The following is a 16,379-nucleotide window of genomic DNA, read 5'->3' on the forward strand; positions in this document are numbered from 1 at the left end:
GATGGTTGTTAAAGTTAAGTTGACATAAGGAGGTCAAGTTGACATAAGGAGAGAGGAAGTGTTGGGTATTCTAAAAGGCATTAAGGTGACAAGTCCCTAGGTCTGGATGGGATCTATTCCAGGTTACTGAGGGAAGTGAGAGGAAATAACAGGGGCCTTAACAGATATCTTTGTAGCATCCTTGAACATGGGTGAGGTCCTGGAGCACTGGAGAATTGCTAATGTTGTCCCCCGATTTAAGAAGGGTAGCAGGGATAATCCAGATAATTATAGACCAGTGAGCCTGATGTCAATGGTAGGGGAGCTGCTGCAGAAGATACTGAGGGATAGAATCTATTGGAAGAAAATAGGCTTGTCAGTAATAGGCAACATAATTTTGTGCAGGGAAGGTCATGTCTTACCAACTTAATAGAATTCTTTGAGGAAGTGACAACATTGATTGATGAGGAAAAGGACTTCAGTAAGGCATTTGATAAGGTTCCCCATGGTAGGCTGATGTAGAAGGTGAAATCGCATGGGGTCCAGGGTATACTAACTAGATGGATAAAGCATTGACTGGGCAACAAGAGACAGATAGTAGTTATGGAATGGAATTTCTCAAAATGGAGAACTGTGACCAATGGTGTTCCACAGGGATCCATGCTAGGACCACTGGTGTTTGTGATATATGTAAATGATCTGGAGGAAGGTATAGGTGGTCTGATTAGCAAGTTTGCAGGTGACACTAAGATTGGTGGAGTAGCAGATAGCGAAGGGGACTGTCAGAGAATGCAGCAGAATATAGATAGATTGGAGAGTTGGGTGGAGAAATGGCAGATGTAGTTCAATCCAAGCAAATGCAAAGTGATTCATTTTGGAAGATCCAATTCAAAAGCAAACTATACGGTAAATGGAAAAGCCCTGGGGAAAATTGATGTACAGAGAGATCTGTGTGTTCAGGGCCAATATAACGTGAAAGTGGCATATTCGATAGAGTGGTCAAGAAGGCATACAGCATACTTTCCTTCATCAGACGGGGTATTGAGTACAAGAGTTGGCAGGTCATGTTACAATTGTATAGGATTTTGGTTCAGCCACATTTGGAATACTGCATACAGTTCTGGTTACCACATTACCAAAAGGATGTGGATGCTTTGGAGAGGGTGCAGTGGAGGTTCACCAGGATGTTGCCTGGCATGGAGGGTGCTAGCTATGAAGAGAGGTTGAGTAGATTAGGATTATTATTATTAGAAAGATGGAGGTTGGGGGGGGGGGGGGGGGGGCTGATTGAGGTCTACAAAATCATGAGAGGTATAGACAGGGTGCATAGCAAGAAGTTTTTTCCCAGAGTGGGGGATTCAATTAGTAGGGGGTCACGAGTTCAAGGTGAGAGGGAAAAAGTTTAAGGGAGATATGCATGGAAAGTTCTTTACACAGAGGGTGGTAGGTGGCTGGAACACGTTGTCAGCAGAGGTGGTAGTGGCAGGCACGATTGGGTCGTTTAAGACGTGTCTAGACAGATACATGAATGGGCATGGAGGAGAGGGATACAGATCCTTAAAAAAGAGGTTTTATTGGAGGATCTGGATCAGCACAGGCTTGGAGGGGCGAAAGGGCCTATTCCTGTGCTGTAAGTTTCTTTGTTCCTTTTGTTTTTAGTTCTTTGAGCTCGCTTTGACATACAATATGTTCATAGAGTCATAGAATTGTACAGCATGGAAATAGACCCTTCATTCCAACTCATCCTTGCCAAGCAGTTGTCCTCAATTAATCTCATCCAATTTGCCAGCATTTGGCCCATTTCCCTCTAAGCCCTTTCTATCCATCCAGATGCCTTTTAAATGTTATAATTCTACCAGCCTCCAGCACTTCCTCTGGCAGTTCATTTCATACATGAACCACCTTCTGCGTGAAAAAGTTGTCCCTAAGGTCCCTTTTGTATATTTCCCCTCTCACCTTAAACCTATGCCCTCTAGTTTTGGACTCCCCCACCCCAGGAAAAATACCTTGCCTATTAACCCTACTCATGCCCCTCATGATTTTATAAACCTCTATGACATCATCCTTGAGCCTCTGACGCCCATGATTCCCTCAGAGTTCTAAGATCATAGAAATAATTACAACACAGAGGAAGGCATTCAGCTTAGCAAGCCCATGCCAGTTTGATGCAAAAACAAATCAGCTTGTTCCTCTTGATTTTGAATTTACTTAATGACTGAACTTCCATGATTCAAAGATTCATACCGTGAATAAAAACACTTCTCATAATCACGATCGTAAATGTTTGCTCATTCGTTCTGACACTTCCTGGCTATAGATTGTTTTACCTGGGAAAATATGGACCTGCTCAGACCCCTCATAAAAAATGGATCAGTTATACAGGAACATACAGAGCATACTGGAGATCCATTTTGAAGTATACTAAATTAGTACAATTAGAATGTGTCATTTGCAGGATTACTGCTTTTCCTTCTAGGTTGTCAAACACCCAGATAATCATATTCCATAAGATATCGGAGCAGAAGTAGTCTGTTTGGCCCATTTAGTCTGCTATGCTATTCAATGAGATCATGTCTGATCTGATAATCCTCAACTCCACTTTTTCTGCCTATTCCCCCAACCCTTGATTCCATTACTGATTAAAAATCTATTCATCTCAATCTTGAATGATTCAACCTCTATAACTCTCTGATGTAATAAATTCCACAGATTTGCTACCCTCTGAGGGAAGAAATTCCACCTCATCCATCATGAATGGGCAACCCCTTACTCTGACATTATGTTGTCTGATTACAAACACTCCCAGAAGGGAAAACAACAATTGCAATTACCCTGTCAATTTCCCCAAAGATCTTATATGTTTCAATACATTTGCCTCTCATTCTTGTAAACTCCATTGAATAAAGGTCCAACCTTCTCAGTCTCTCAAAAAAACAGAGAACCTGTTAGAGAACCTCAGCAGGTCAGGCAACATCTGTGGAGAAAGCAGTCAATGGTTCAGGTCCACTGACCCTTCTTCAGAACTGATTTTAGCCAGAAAAAAATGGTACATATGCTGAAGACAGGGAATTTGCAGCGCTGAGGGAAGGAGTAAGTGATAGGTGGAGACAGAGCCTAGAGAGAGGAAGCAGCAGTAGGGCACACAAAGGAATGGATAATGGCTAACTGCAAAGAAAGAAAAGCTGCTAGTGGTGAAATTGGCTTGACTGTGATGAAAGCAATCCGTGTAGTGGGAGTAGACGAGGAGTGGACCAAGGCGTTCCTGCTGGAACAGTCCTATGGAAGCAGAGAGAAATATATGTCAGGTCATGACATCCCGCTGGAAGTGGCAAAATGGCAGCTTATGATATTTGGATGCTGGGTAGAGAATGAGGACAGAGGTGAAATAAGTCTTCAGAGGCTGATATCCTGTCATCAAGTCTCCCTCTGAGTCCTTGACACTGATTCAGCTCCCTCAGAGCCGGCTCTTAGAATGAATAAATGTCTGACATTTCTGTTCTTAACTGTGAGCCAGGGTACCCCGATTTAACCAGATTAACAGCTCTAATCAGGGAAACTCATATTCTATGAGGTCCACCTTAGTGACCTCATTACAATCACTACATTCCTCCCCCTCTGAATCTGAGGATATAGGCAGGTCCTATTTCTTGTAGGGCCTCCTGGGGTGTTTTTGCACTGGGTCAGTTTCCTCCAACTCTGTGTTGGATATGGATGCCATGTAATGCACAGGAGCTCGCCTCTTGTACCTGGAACATCTTGAGAGAAATTCACTCTCTTCTTCTGGTGGCAAAGGCATTGAGGTGACAAAATCCACCATATCTATCTCAGAATTAGAGGTCTGTTCAATGCTTGATAGAGCGGGACAACCCATGGGTTCTGAAACAGTGGGATAGGCTTTCACGAGCCGGCACAGTTCCTGCACCATTTGTGAGTTAGCAGCTTTGATCCATGTGCTTGTTCAGAACTGTCACACCTACCCAAAAACTTTGTACGTTATTCGACCTGACCCTGGGTCGACTGTGCCTCTTATCCATGCAGGACCATTCCCATAGTTCCTACACAGACTTCATCCCCTGTCTTTCTCGCTTAGCTGAGTCTTGTGTTAGGTACTGCCACGTCATCCTCTCCCCTCAGGTTCAGGTGGATCAGATTTAACCTGGTGCAGAGCCTTCTCCCCATCAGTAACTCTACTGGAGCTACTCTTGTAGTTGCATGAGGGGTGTTCTATAATCAAATAGGAACCAGGAAAGTTTGGTATCGAGTGAAGCTGTAGGCTGTTTATTCAACTTTAGGAAATACTCAAATTCCCTATGGTAAACGATGGCCTATCATCTGTGACTAACACTTCCAGGAGCCCATGTATTGCAAAAGATATTTGCAACTTTTCTATCATCGTCGCTGTCTTTAGCAAATGAACTCTATGCATGTCCAATACCTTGATTGTGTGTCCACAATGACTAAGGATGTTCAGCTCATGGAAGGGCCATCATAGTCGATGTGTAACCAAGTCTAGGGTTTGCCCAATCATTCCCACCAATGTAGGAGAGCTGCTGGCAGTAATTTCTGTCCTTGTTGGCACTTGGGACACTACCACACCAACACTATGATGTCTGCATCCAAGCTTGGCTGGCAGACATAACTTCTCACCAAGATCTTCACTTTGGAAACCCTGGATGACCCGGTGAAACTCAGTCAGTATGTGACAGTGATTTTTGCTCTGGACAATCACTCTTGTGCTCCATAATAATGTGCCATCTTCTACTGTGATCTGGTCTCTCCGAGTCCAAAAAGGTTTCAATTCTGGTTATGACGGCTCTTTTGTTACCCCCATCACCACCAGCTGTTTCAGTTTTGTCAGGACTAAGTCTTTCTGCATCCAAAGTCTGATATTGTCAGCTGTGACTGGAAGTATATCCAGAAATTTTTAAACAATAATGGACTCTTCTGGTGGTAGTACCACTAGTAGTATATCTGCCAGGGGGAGGGGCTTGGCTTTCTCAACAATATTCCAATTTGTAATTATATGAGTTAGTATTAGAGGCCACCGCTGAATTCACTCTGAAGCTATGGGCAGTATTGCCCTGTCCTAGCAGGGGTTTGTGATCCATTATTATTATAAATTTATGTTTGTAAAGGAAGGGTTGGAACATATGTTATGAACCAGGCCAGACCCCTCAAAACATTTCAGGAAAGTAGCCTAGACCGTAACTTTGCTAGTTGTTTTAAGCAGGTATAACATGGATATTCCAGGAGGGCTGTAGTTGGTCAAACAACTTTGTTTTAAATAAAACAATTTATTTACAAGATTACCGAATGAAACAAACAAAAGAGAACAGAATACAGAATAACTTAACCTATCCAAAAACTCAACAGATTATACCAACTTAATGATGCTGTTCCAAATACTTGCCACAATACTTGTAACATTTGGTTGTGATAACCACCTGATGAAAGAGCAGCGCTCCAGTAGTTAGTGCTTCCACATAAACTTGTTGGACTATAACCTGGTATTGTGTGATTTTTAACCATATAATTGCAGCAAGACATATTTGTTCCTGTACTCAAATCCTTTTGCTATGAAGGCCAATATACAATTGCCTTCTTTACTACTTGCTGCACCTGTGTCCTTACTCTCAGTGACTGATGCACGAGGACACTCCAATCTTGTTCAACATTCCCCCCTCTCAAATTACAGCCATTCAAATATTTATCTGCCTTCCTATTTTGTCTACCAAAATGGATAACCTCACCATTCTGGATAATACTGCATCTGCATTTGCCCACTTACTCTGCTTGTCTAAATCAACTGCAACATCTCGTCATCCTCCTCACAGCTCATCCTGTTACCCAGCTTTGTGTCGTCTGCAAATTTGTAGATATTACATTTAGTTTCCTTATCTAAATCATTAACATACATTGTGAATAGCTGTGGTGCTAGTAATGATCCCTGTAGTATCCCACTAATCAAGGCCTGCCATTTAGAAAAGACCAATTTATTCCTATTCTATGTTTCCTGCCTGCTAACCAATTTTCTGTCCATCTTAATACACGGCCCTCAATACCATGCATTTTAGTTTTACATGAATATCACTTATGTGGTACATTATCAAAAGTCTTCTGAAAGTCCAAATAAGCAACACCCTGAATCCCCTGCTCAATTCTATGAGTTATATGTTTGAAGAAATCCAATGCAATTGTCAAGCATGATATCCCTTTTGTAAACATATTGTGTCTGATTCTGCCATTGTTTTCGAAGTGCTCTGCTGCAAAATTCTGAACAATGGACTCAAGCATCTTCCCTTTGACCAACATCAGACTTGCTGGTCTATAATTCCCTGTTTTCTCCTGATCTCCCTTTTTAAATAGTTATGTTACATTAGCTACCCTCCAATCTGTAGAACTGTTCTAGAATCTAAAGAATCTTGGAAGATGAGCGGTAATGAATCGACGATACCTAAGGCCACTTCCTTAAGTATTCTGGGATGTACATTGTCAGATCCTGGGATATATCAGCCTTCAATACAGACTCGAGCAATTTCCCAACTAACGATATTAGGCTAACTGGCTTTAATTCCCAGTTTTCTCTCAATCTTCTTTCTAATCAGTGGGGTTATATTACGATTGGGTGGCACAGTGACATATTGGTTAGCACTACAGCCTTATCGAGCCAAGAACCTGGCTTTAACTCCAGCCTTGGGTGACAGTCTGTGTGGAATTTTATATTATCCTTGTGTCTGCGTGAGTTTCCTCTAGGTGCTTGGGTTTCCTTCCACAGTCCAAGGATGTGCAGGTTAGGTGGATTGGCCATGCTAAATGGCCTCTAGTTAGTTATGGTAAATGAAGGGTTATGGGGATAGGGTAAGGTTCTTCGGAAGGTTGGTGTGGACTCAATGGGCCAAATGGCCTTTTTCCATACTGCAGGGATTCTATTTGCCACTCTTTAATCTGCTAGAACTTTCTAGAATCTATAGAACTTTGGAAGATGACAACCATCCACTATCTCGAAGACCATCTCCTTTAGTCCCGTGGCATATAGATTATCAGAACTTAAAAATGTGTTGCTGGAAAAGTGCAGCAGGTCAGGCAGCATCAAAGGAGAAGGAGAATCGACGTTTTAGGCATAAGCCCTTCTTCAGGAATGAAGAAGGGCTTATGCCCGAAACGTTGATTCTCCTTCTCCTTTGATGCTGCGTGACCTGCTGCGCTTTTCCAGCAACACATTTTTAAGCTCTGATCCCCAGCATCTGCAGTCCTCACATTCTCCATATAGATTATCAGGCCTGAAGATTTATCAGCTTTCAGTCACATTAATTTTCCAGCACTATTTTTTGTACTAACACAAATTTACTTCAATTCCTCCTTCCCAAAAGATCTTTGTTTCCTTAGCAATTTTGGAATGGTTTTTGTGTTTTCTTCTGTGATAAATAAAACAAAAATAATTTTTTAATGGTTGTGCCATTTCCATGTTCTCCATTATTAATTTTCCTATTTTAGACTGTCAGGGACATACATTTGCCTTCACTATTTTTAAAAATTAAACATATTTATAGAAGTTCTTAGACTCTGCTTTTATGGTCCTTGCAGATTTACTCTCTGACTCAATTTTCCTCCTCTTAATCAGCCACTTTGTCCTCCTTAGCTGAATTCTATACTGCTTGTAGTCCACAGGCTGGCAACTTTCTATGAACTCTATTTTGGATCTAATATTATTTTAAAATTTATTATTTTAAGCAGGATTGGCTGACTTTTCCTGTTGTGATCTTTCAGCCAAATGGAATGTTAACTGCTACAGTAAATGCATTTATTCCTTAAATATCAACTATTGCCTATCCACTGTCATACCTTTTAATAAAGTTGTCCGGTCTATCACAACCAACTTACCGCTCATATTTTGTAGTTTTCTTTGTTTGGATTTAGGACTGCAGTCTTAGGTTAGACTGCTTCACTTTCTATCCCAATGAAGAATTCGATCATGTTGTGGTCACATTTTCCCAAAGAACCTCTCACAAGATTGGAAATTGACATGTTCTCATTACAAAAAGCAAAATCTAAGATAACTTGTCCCTGAACTTGTTCCTCAGCATACTGGTCTAAAAATTAAAATCTTGTACATATTCCAGGAATTCATCCACCTAGTATTGTTGGAAGTGCGGTTTCTGCACTCTGTATATAAATTAGTATCACCCTCTTCCTCTTCAAGTTCCCATTCCTTTGTCACTGTAATTACATTCTCCTCCATATACTAGTGAATGCCCCTGCAAGAATATTGATCCTGGTACAGGTCATATCTTCTCCAGAATTTGTCCCAGTGCCTCAAGAATCTAATTGCTATGTATTACATGTTTTGGAATACTGCGTTCAATTCTGGTCTCCCTACTATAGGGAAGATGTTGTGAAACTTGTGAGAGTTCAAAAAGAATTTCCAAGAACGTTGCCGGGATTGGAGGGTTTGAGTTATAGGGAGACCGAATAGGCTGGGGCTATTTTCCCTGAGTTTTCAAAGCTGAGGGTGACCTTATTAGAGGTTTGTAAAATCACGAAGTACATGCATAGGGTGAATAGCCAGGGTCTTTTCTCCAGGATAAGGGAATCCAAAACTAGAGGGCACATTTTAGGTGAGATAGGAAAGATTTAAAAGGGTCCTAAGGGGCAAATTTTTCTTGCAGATAATGGTGTGTGTATGGAATAAGCTGCCAGAGGAGGTGGTGGAGGCTGATGCAATTACAATATTTAAAAGACATCTGGATGGGTCCATAGATAGAAAAGGTTTAGTGGCATGTGGGCTAAATGCTAGCAGATAGGACTAGATTAATTTAGGCTATCTGGTTGACCTGGATGAGTTGGGCTAAAGGGTGTGTTTCCATGCTGGACATCTCTATGACTCTATCACAATAGTCACCACCTTTTCTCACAACTTTATTGGTTGACAGACTTAACATTTCCAGCAGTACCAGGAGTGAGTATTGGGTGCTGTTAAAATTGCAAAGAGGTACCTGCAAGATGATCGCCTTGTCATCTGGATCCTGGAGACTTGGACAAGGTGCGATAATGGAGCCTGATGTAGGAGGCAGTGCAGAAGAACGAGTTTTGGAGGCCAGGCAAGGTATCAGCAAGGGGAGGATATTTTGTTTCTGGTGGAGGGGCACCCCCAATGTGCAGAGGGCATCCTCTCATTAGAATATGTTAAATGTTTACTAAATCACCTTCCAAATGTGATATTTGTACCCTCAACAGCAAAACACAGCTCAAGTCTCTTTCCTATCACAAATACTTGATCACTTGATGCATCAGACGTATTAATCTTGCAACCTTTAGGTAGGGTCAAAACAAAAGATCTTTAAAGGAGAAGGAAAAGTGGAGAGATGATGTGGAGGTCAAAATCAGAAGAATGCAATGTGGGAGCAAAGTGGGTGAGTGAACACAGAGATAGGTGAGTAATGTGAGGGTTAAATTTGATTGCAGACTTTGAAAGACTCCAATATTGGGGCCAATGAATGTTCCAAGCCCACAATTGTCAGCGAGGAAACAGAATCACCTGGATGTAAGTAAGGGATGAATGAAAAATTTTGTTACCTCATGGGCTGAGGCAAGGAAGCTGCTGGTCACCGTTAAGGAAATCACAGTTGGAGTCCTTGTGATGGAGAGGATTTGTCTTCAGAATTTGAATTCTTTGAGAAATATAATGGATAAGCAGAGATTTAACAGTCAGTTTCAATCAGGCCTGAGCAAAAGTGGAATTGGTGCCAAAGGTGCAACAATTCGCAGAACTAATTCTCATTTGCTTCTGCATTCATGAACAGAAACCATAACTGTTTGATTCTCATAGCAAGGTCACAAGAACTTTTATATGCAAGAACACCAACAGATTTTAAGAGAATGTTGCATGTTCTTAAAAAATCAATTTATTTACTTGTATTTGGAAGTGCTATGTGAACAAGCACAAAGGAAGAAAAGTTCAACTCAACCTTGGAAACAGAAAAGCTTGAACCTTCATGAGATAATGTTACTTTTTTCCATGCTAATCAAAGTAACTATGTATCAAATGCTTTATTTTCTGATTGTAACATTAAAAACATTCACATGCTTTTTTGTGAAAAAAGAAACAAAATTCATAAAGCGCTTATGGAGTCATCATCATAGATTTCACTAAAAATATTAGGTTTACAATTGCTTAAGAAATGTTTTGAGCAAATTTATTTACCAGTCATGAATCAGAATATAGTGACTCTATCAAAAAAGATATCAACGCTTTGCCTTGCACTTTGAAGTGATAAGGATTATTAGCGGCTTTGACTTCGTAATTATTCCCAGTCTCAGTCATGATGGGATTTCCCCATTCCCAATATGAGTCTGAATCCAAAGGGGGTCATCCAGATGTCCAAGCAATAGTGACGCTATCAAGGAGGATAAATAGCCAAACACATTGAAGTTTATTCAAGAGTAAACCAGGAAGTAAAATATTTTGAATTTTTCACTGTTCATCAAGATTCTAAAGATTGAAAGAAATGACTGGCAAGTACCCATGGGACCAAGTTACAAGTTAAAATATAAACAAAGCTTCATATCAATTCTTTTTACACTTCAATAGGGAACTTCTTAGCTTTGAATATGTAACTGTCAATTTGTATTTTAAAATTTAATTTCAAAGTGAAAACTTTATCGTCAAAAATATATTTATTTCAATTGTGATCTCCCTTAAAAGATTGGTACCCGCCTGATATTGACATACCTTGCAGTAAGCATTAATGAGAAATCATGGAAGGAATACCAACACAAACTCAAAGAAAATAAAATGATTATCATGAATATAATATTCAAAAAATCTAAAGCAACAGCGATCTTGGTTTAGTATAGCAATTAGAAGTATACATTCAAGCAGAGTTAGCATGGCTTCATGAAGGGCAAATCATGCCCAACGAGTTTATTATAAATGTTGAAGTAACAATCAGGCAGACAGAGGGGGACCAGTAAATATATATCGAATTCCAAAGGTAAAGAACAAAAAACAATCCAGAAAAGGAACATGCCCTTCAGCCCTCCAAGCCTATGCTGAGACATTTTGCCCTTGCACACTAAAACTGTCTTCACTTACAGGATCAGTATCCCTCTATTTCTTTCCTATTCATGCATTTGTCCCAGGTATTTTTTAAAATGCTGCTACTCTGTCTGCTTCCAACACCTCCTCTGGCAGCACATTCTAGATACTCACCACCTTTTGTATGAAAAACTTGCTTTACACATCTTTTTTTAAATCTTCCCCCTTCTACACCTTGAACCTGTGTTCCCAATAATTGACTCTACTTCCCCCATTGCCCCTCCGCCATCAGGAAAAAGCCTATTACTTTCCACTCTATCCATGCTATTTGCAATTGTATAAACTTCTATTAGGTTGCCCCTCAACTTCCAGCATTCCAATGAAAACAAACCCAGTCTATCCAACCTTTCTTCACAGCTAAAATCTCCCACACCAGACAACATTCCGGTAAATCTTTTCTTACCCTCTCCAAAGCATCCATAAACTTCTGGTAGTGTGATCAGAGCAGTATGCAAAGTACAGTACATAATGTGCTACTTAATAAGAGCCCATTGTTTTGGGGATAGTACGTTAGCATTGATAGGGGATTAGCAAACTAATAGGAGCCGGAGTTGGGATAAATGAGCATTTTCAGGAAGGCAATCAGAAACGTCACAAGGATTAGTGCTGGGGCCACATTCGCTGAATGAGAGAACTTTCAGATTATAGAAAAATAGTGGAAAGCCAAGCTGTGAAGATGATACAGAGGAATATTAGACAGGTTAGGTGAATGGGCAAAAACTTGGCAGCTTGATTATGATATGGGAATATGAGGTTATGTGCTTTGGCAGATAAAATACTTGGTGAAACACTGTAGCACAGAGATATTTGAGGGTCCTTGTGCATACATCACCAAAAACTAGCAGGTTTAGAAGGTTACGGGGAAGGTAAGTAAAACTTTTGGCCTTTAATTCAAAGGAAATGGGAGTTGAAAAATAGGGAACCCTTCCTAAAAGTACACAAGGTCCTCGTTTTATCCCACCTCGGATACTGTAAACAATTTCAATCATCAAAGGGAAGATATGGTATTGGAAGCAGTCCACATAAAGCTGACTACATTGAATCCAAGTATGAAGGAATTTTCTTATGAATGATTGAGTAAATTTGTTTAGTACTTATTGCAATTTACAAAAACATATAATATTCTTAGGGGCATGAACAAAGCATGACTGGCAGTTTCTGTGGAGACAACAGATATTCTTATGGAATTTGATAGGGTAGATGCTGAGAGATTATTTCACTCTATGGGAGAGTGCAGGGCCAGAGGGCACAATCTTAGAATAAGGACTGCCCCTTTAAGACAGAAGACGGAGGAATTTCTTCTCTGAATATAGTAAATCTGTGGAATTCATTACCACAGAGAGTTGCAGAAGATGTGCTGTTAAGTATTTTCATGGCTGAGATTCACAAGATTTTTAATCAACAAGGGAATCAGGGAAAAAGGCAGAAACATGGAGTTAAGAATTAGCAGATCAGCTGTGATCTCATTGAATGGCAGAGTAGACTCAGTAGACTGAATGGTTGATTACTGCTCCTACATCTTATGACATAGCCCAATAATACAAACATTGCGATCTCCCACTCACTTAACTAGCTATTTGTACAACTGTATTGTTCTGTGTTCTATTTGCTTAAGTATTTACAAATCAGATAAATTGAAACCTGAAATAACTCCACAAAAGCTGGTATCCCAAAACCAAGTCACCTTGTATTTACACTGGTCCAGCTTCCTCAGGGCCAGCTCTCAGAGTGAACAGAACCTCTGACACTCCTGTCATTTGTTAGCTTGGGCTCCCCGATTGGGAAAGTTAACAGCCTCAATCGGGGAACTCATTCTGTCAAGTCCACCTATCTGATCTAGTTACAATCACTACAAAATCATTATGTTAATTGCAGGTCCTCAAGGGACACATACATTCACATTCATTTGGTTGTTGCATTGGTACTTGCTGCTTTGAATCTTGTGTTATGATTCCAGTCAATACTGGTCAAGATGTACCCTACAGTAAAATTTAGCTTGGTAAATCATTAGGTTAATTTCTAACCTAGGTTATTCTGGTGGTTAGTTACTAAACATAGTCATGATGTGGAGGTGCCGGTGTTGGACTAATGTGGACAAAATTAATAATCTCACAACACCAGTTTATAGTCCAACAGGTTTATTTGGAAGTATTAACTTTTGGAGCGCTGCTCCTTCATCAACTACCTGACGATTTTTGTGTGATTTTTAACCAAACATAGTGACACTACACTACCAATGTTCTTCAACAAAATAAAACTTGAAAGGGTTCAGAAAAGATTTACAAGAATGTTGCCAAGGTTGAAGGGTATGAGCTATAGGGGGAGGCTGAATAGATTGGGGCTGTTTTCCCTGGAGGGTCAGAGGCTGAGGGGTGACCTTACAGAGGTTTATAAAATCATGAGGGGTGTGAATAAGGTAAATTAGATTAGCTTAGGATATCTGATTGGCATGGATGAGTTGGACTGAAGGGTCTGTTTTTTGTGCTGTACATCGAACGTTTGTTTTACACAAAAGAACAAAAGCTGTCACTTCATCTGACATTTAACTTGCTTCCCAGCAATACCTTTTATAAACACACAATATCAGTGAAGTGTCACTCCTTAACTCTAATTCTGTACTGAATTGACACCCCCCACCCCCCTTTTGGTTTCAAAAGCCTCTTGTCTTTTTTTGTAGTTCTGATGACCAGAAACTCTATTCAATTTTGACAACTTCTACAGCTTAGAGACTCGACAAACTGTCCGGAAAACCAGACTCTGAATGGAACTCAAAACCAGTGGCCTCTTGTCGATTTTCTCTATGTCACAGAAATTCAACTTCACAAGCATTTCATCAACTCACATGTTGGGTGAGCCTCTAGGCACTTGCTTCCTTGTAAATAGTACCACTGCTTCACAGTTTCAAATGACTTGTGGACGCCTTGAACTGAAATTACACAGCTTTTTACTTCTAGTTCAACGAAAATCCCGAATGTTACCTTTCTCACACCTGTATGGCAAATTAGTAAATGTAACCAATCAGCTTAAGATATATCAGAATTTTCTTCAGCACTGAAATTATTTGGCAATTTCAATGTTTATGTTTTTCCTCTGTATTTAATGAGAAAGATTTTCCTTTCCACAATAATACTGAAGCATCTCTGGCAAAAAAAAACATTTTTATCTGCTATAATTTATTTAATTGGTATCCTTCTCCAGATTACAGCTAGCAAATGAAAGTCGGTTACTATGAGATATTCATGTCAGTGAGAGAGAGTATAAATTCCTGTGGATCAAAAATTACTTTACTACAATATTGCCTCTTCCATGCAGGCCCATGAGGGTCATTTTGTCCAGCAGTATTCCTCATAGTCATTGAGCAAGTATAAATTTCCTGCATGGGTTTTTCAGAAAGAAATCACTTAATTACTAACTTTTTCACATTGTGTTTAGCAGGCGTATATGTAAGGGGTAATACAATAGTGAATAGCAGAAATGTCTGAACATCTACCTGCAGTTAAGAGCCACATGTTTTTTAATTCCTTTTGTCCAGAGAACAAATTTGATTATAGTTGGTAATCACTAGAGACTACTTCAAGGCCACCAATTTTCAGCCAATCAAATGAGTCATATTAATATATAGTGGTCACACAGCAGGTGCAGTCAGGTAGATGGATGATTGACAGGAGAGGTAGTTAGACAGTACAGGAATCTCCTCTGGCTATCCCACTCTCAAAAAAGTATTTTGGATGCAGTTGCAGGGAGGTAGGAATAGCCTCTCATGGGAAAATAGCAGCAATAGCCAGGTCTTTGACACCATGGCTGGCCCAGCTGTAAAGCAGATATGGCAAAGTTTAAGCGAGTGATTGTGAAAAAACTCTCTAGTCAGGGGCACAGACAGATGTTTCTGCGGCCGCAAGAGAGACTTCAGGATGGCATGTTGCCTCCCTGGTGCCAAGGTCAAGGACGTCTCACAGCAGTTGCAACAAATTATCAAAGGAGAGCATGAGTAGCCGGAGATTGTTGTACACATTGGTATCAATGACATAGATAGAAAAAGGGATGAGGTTCTGCAGGGTGAATATAGCGAGTTAGGCAGGAGGCTAAAAAGCAGGACCACTGGATTACTCCTGATGCCACACTCTAGTGGGAGTAGGAATAGTAGGATAGGACAGATGATTGTGTGGCTGCAGAGCTGGTGCAGGGATTCAGATTTTTGGATCATTAGGATCTCTTCTGATGCAGAAGTGACCTGTATAAGAGGGATGGGTTGCACCTGAACTGGAGGGGGACCAAGATCCTGATGGGAGATTTTTCTAGAGCTGCTTGGGAGGGTTTAAACTCGTCTGGCATGGGGGGTAGGAACCTAAAAACAGTAGTGAGGAAAGAGAGATGGTTAAGAAGAGACCAAGTAATCAAGGCAGGCAAGAGCAATCAAATGAGAGAAAACTGATGAATTAAAATACATTTATTTCAATGCAAGAGACCCAAGAAAGGATGATGAACTCAGGCATGGATAGGAATGTGGGATTGGGATATCATAGCTATTACTGAAACATGGCTGAGAGGGGGACAGGACTCAATGGTTGGGGTATAGATGCCATAAGAACAGAAGGGGAGACAAGAGAGGAGAAGAAGTGGTGTTTCTGATTAGGAAAAACATTACATTAGTACTTAGGATATTTCTTGGGAATTGTCCAGTGAAGCTATATGGGTGGAACCGCGAAATAAGGAGTGATCACTTCGATGGGATTGTACAATAGACCCCACCCAACAACTAGCAGGAAATTGAAGAGCAGGCATATATGGACATTGTAGATAAGAATAATAGGTTTGTAATAGTAAGGGTTTTTAATTTTCCAAACATAGACCGGGACTGCCATAGTGTTAAGTGCTTGGATGGGGTGGAATTTGTTAAGCGCCTTCAAGAAAACTTTCTCAATCAATCCCTACTAGAGAAGAAACACAACATCCTCTTGGGGAATAAGGCAGGACAAGTGACTGAATTGTTAGTGGGGGGAGCAGTTTGGGACCAGTGACCATAATTCTATCAGTTTGAAAATGGTTATGGAAAACAATAGGCCTGGTCCACAGTTAAAAAGTTCTGAATTAGTGCTAGGTCAATTTTGATGATATTAGACAGGAACTTTTGAAGGTTGAATGGGGGAGGCTATTTGGAGATAAAGGGATGTCTGGCAAGTGGGAGATTTTCAACAGTGAGATGATGAGGGTTCAGGGACAGCTCACTCCTGTTCATGGAACACCAACTAGTCACGAAACGACATGACCAGCTATCCTTAGTAACCACACACGCAGATGACAAGCA

The sequence above is a fragment of the Chiloscyllium plagiosum genome, unplaced genomic scaffold (assembly GCF_037043375.1).
Source record: "Chiloscyllium plagiosum isolate Xiang-an unplaced genomic scaffold, Cpla_swu_hap1 HiC_scaffold_12, whole genome shotgun sequence".
NCBI lineage: Eukaryota > Metazoa > Chordata > Chondrichthyes > Orectolobiformes > Hemiscylliidae > Chiloscyllium > Chiloscyllium plagiosum.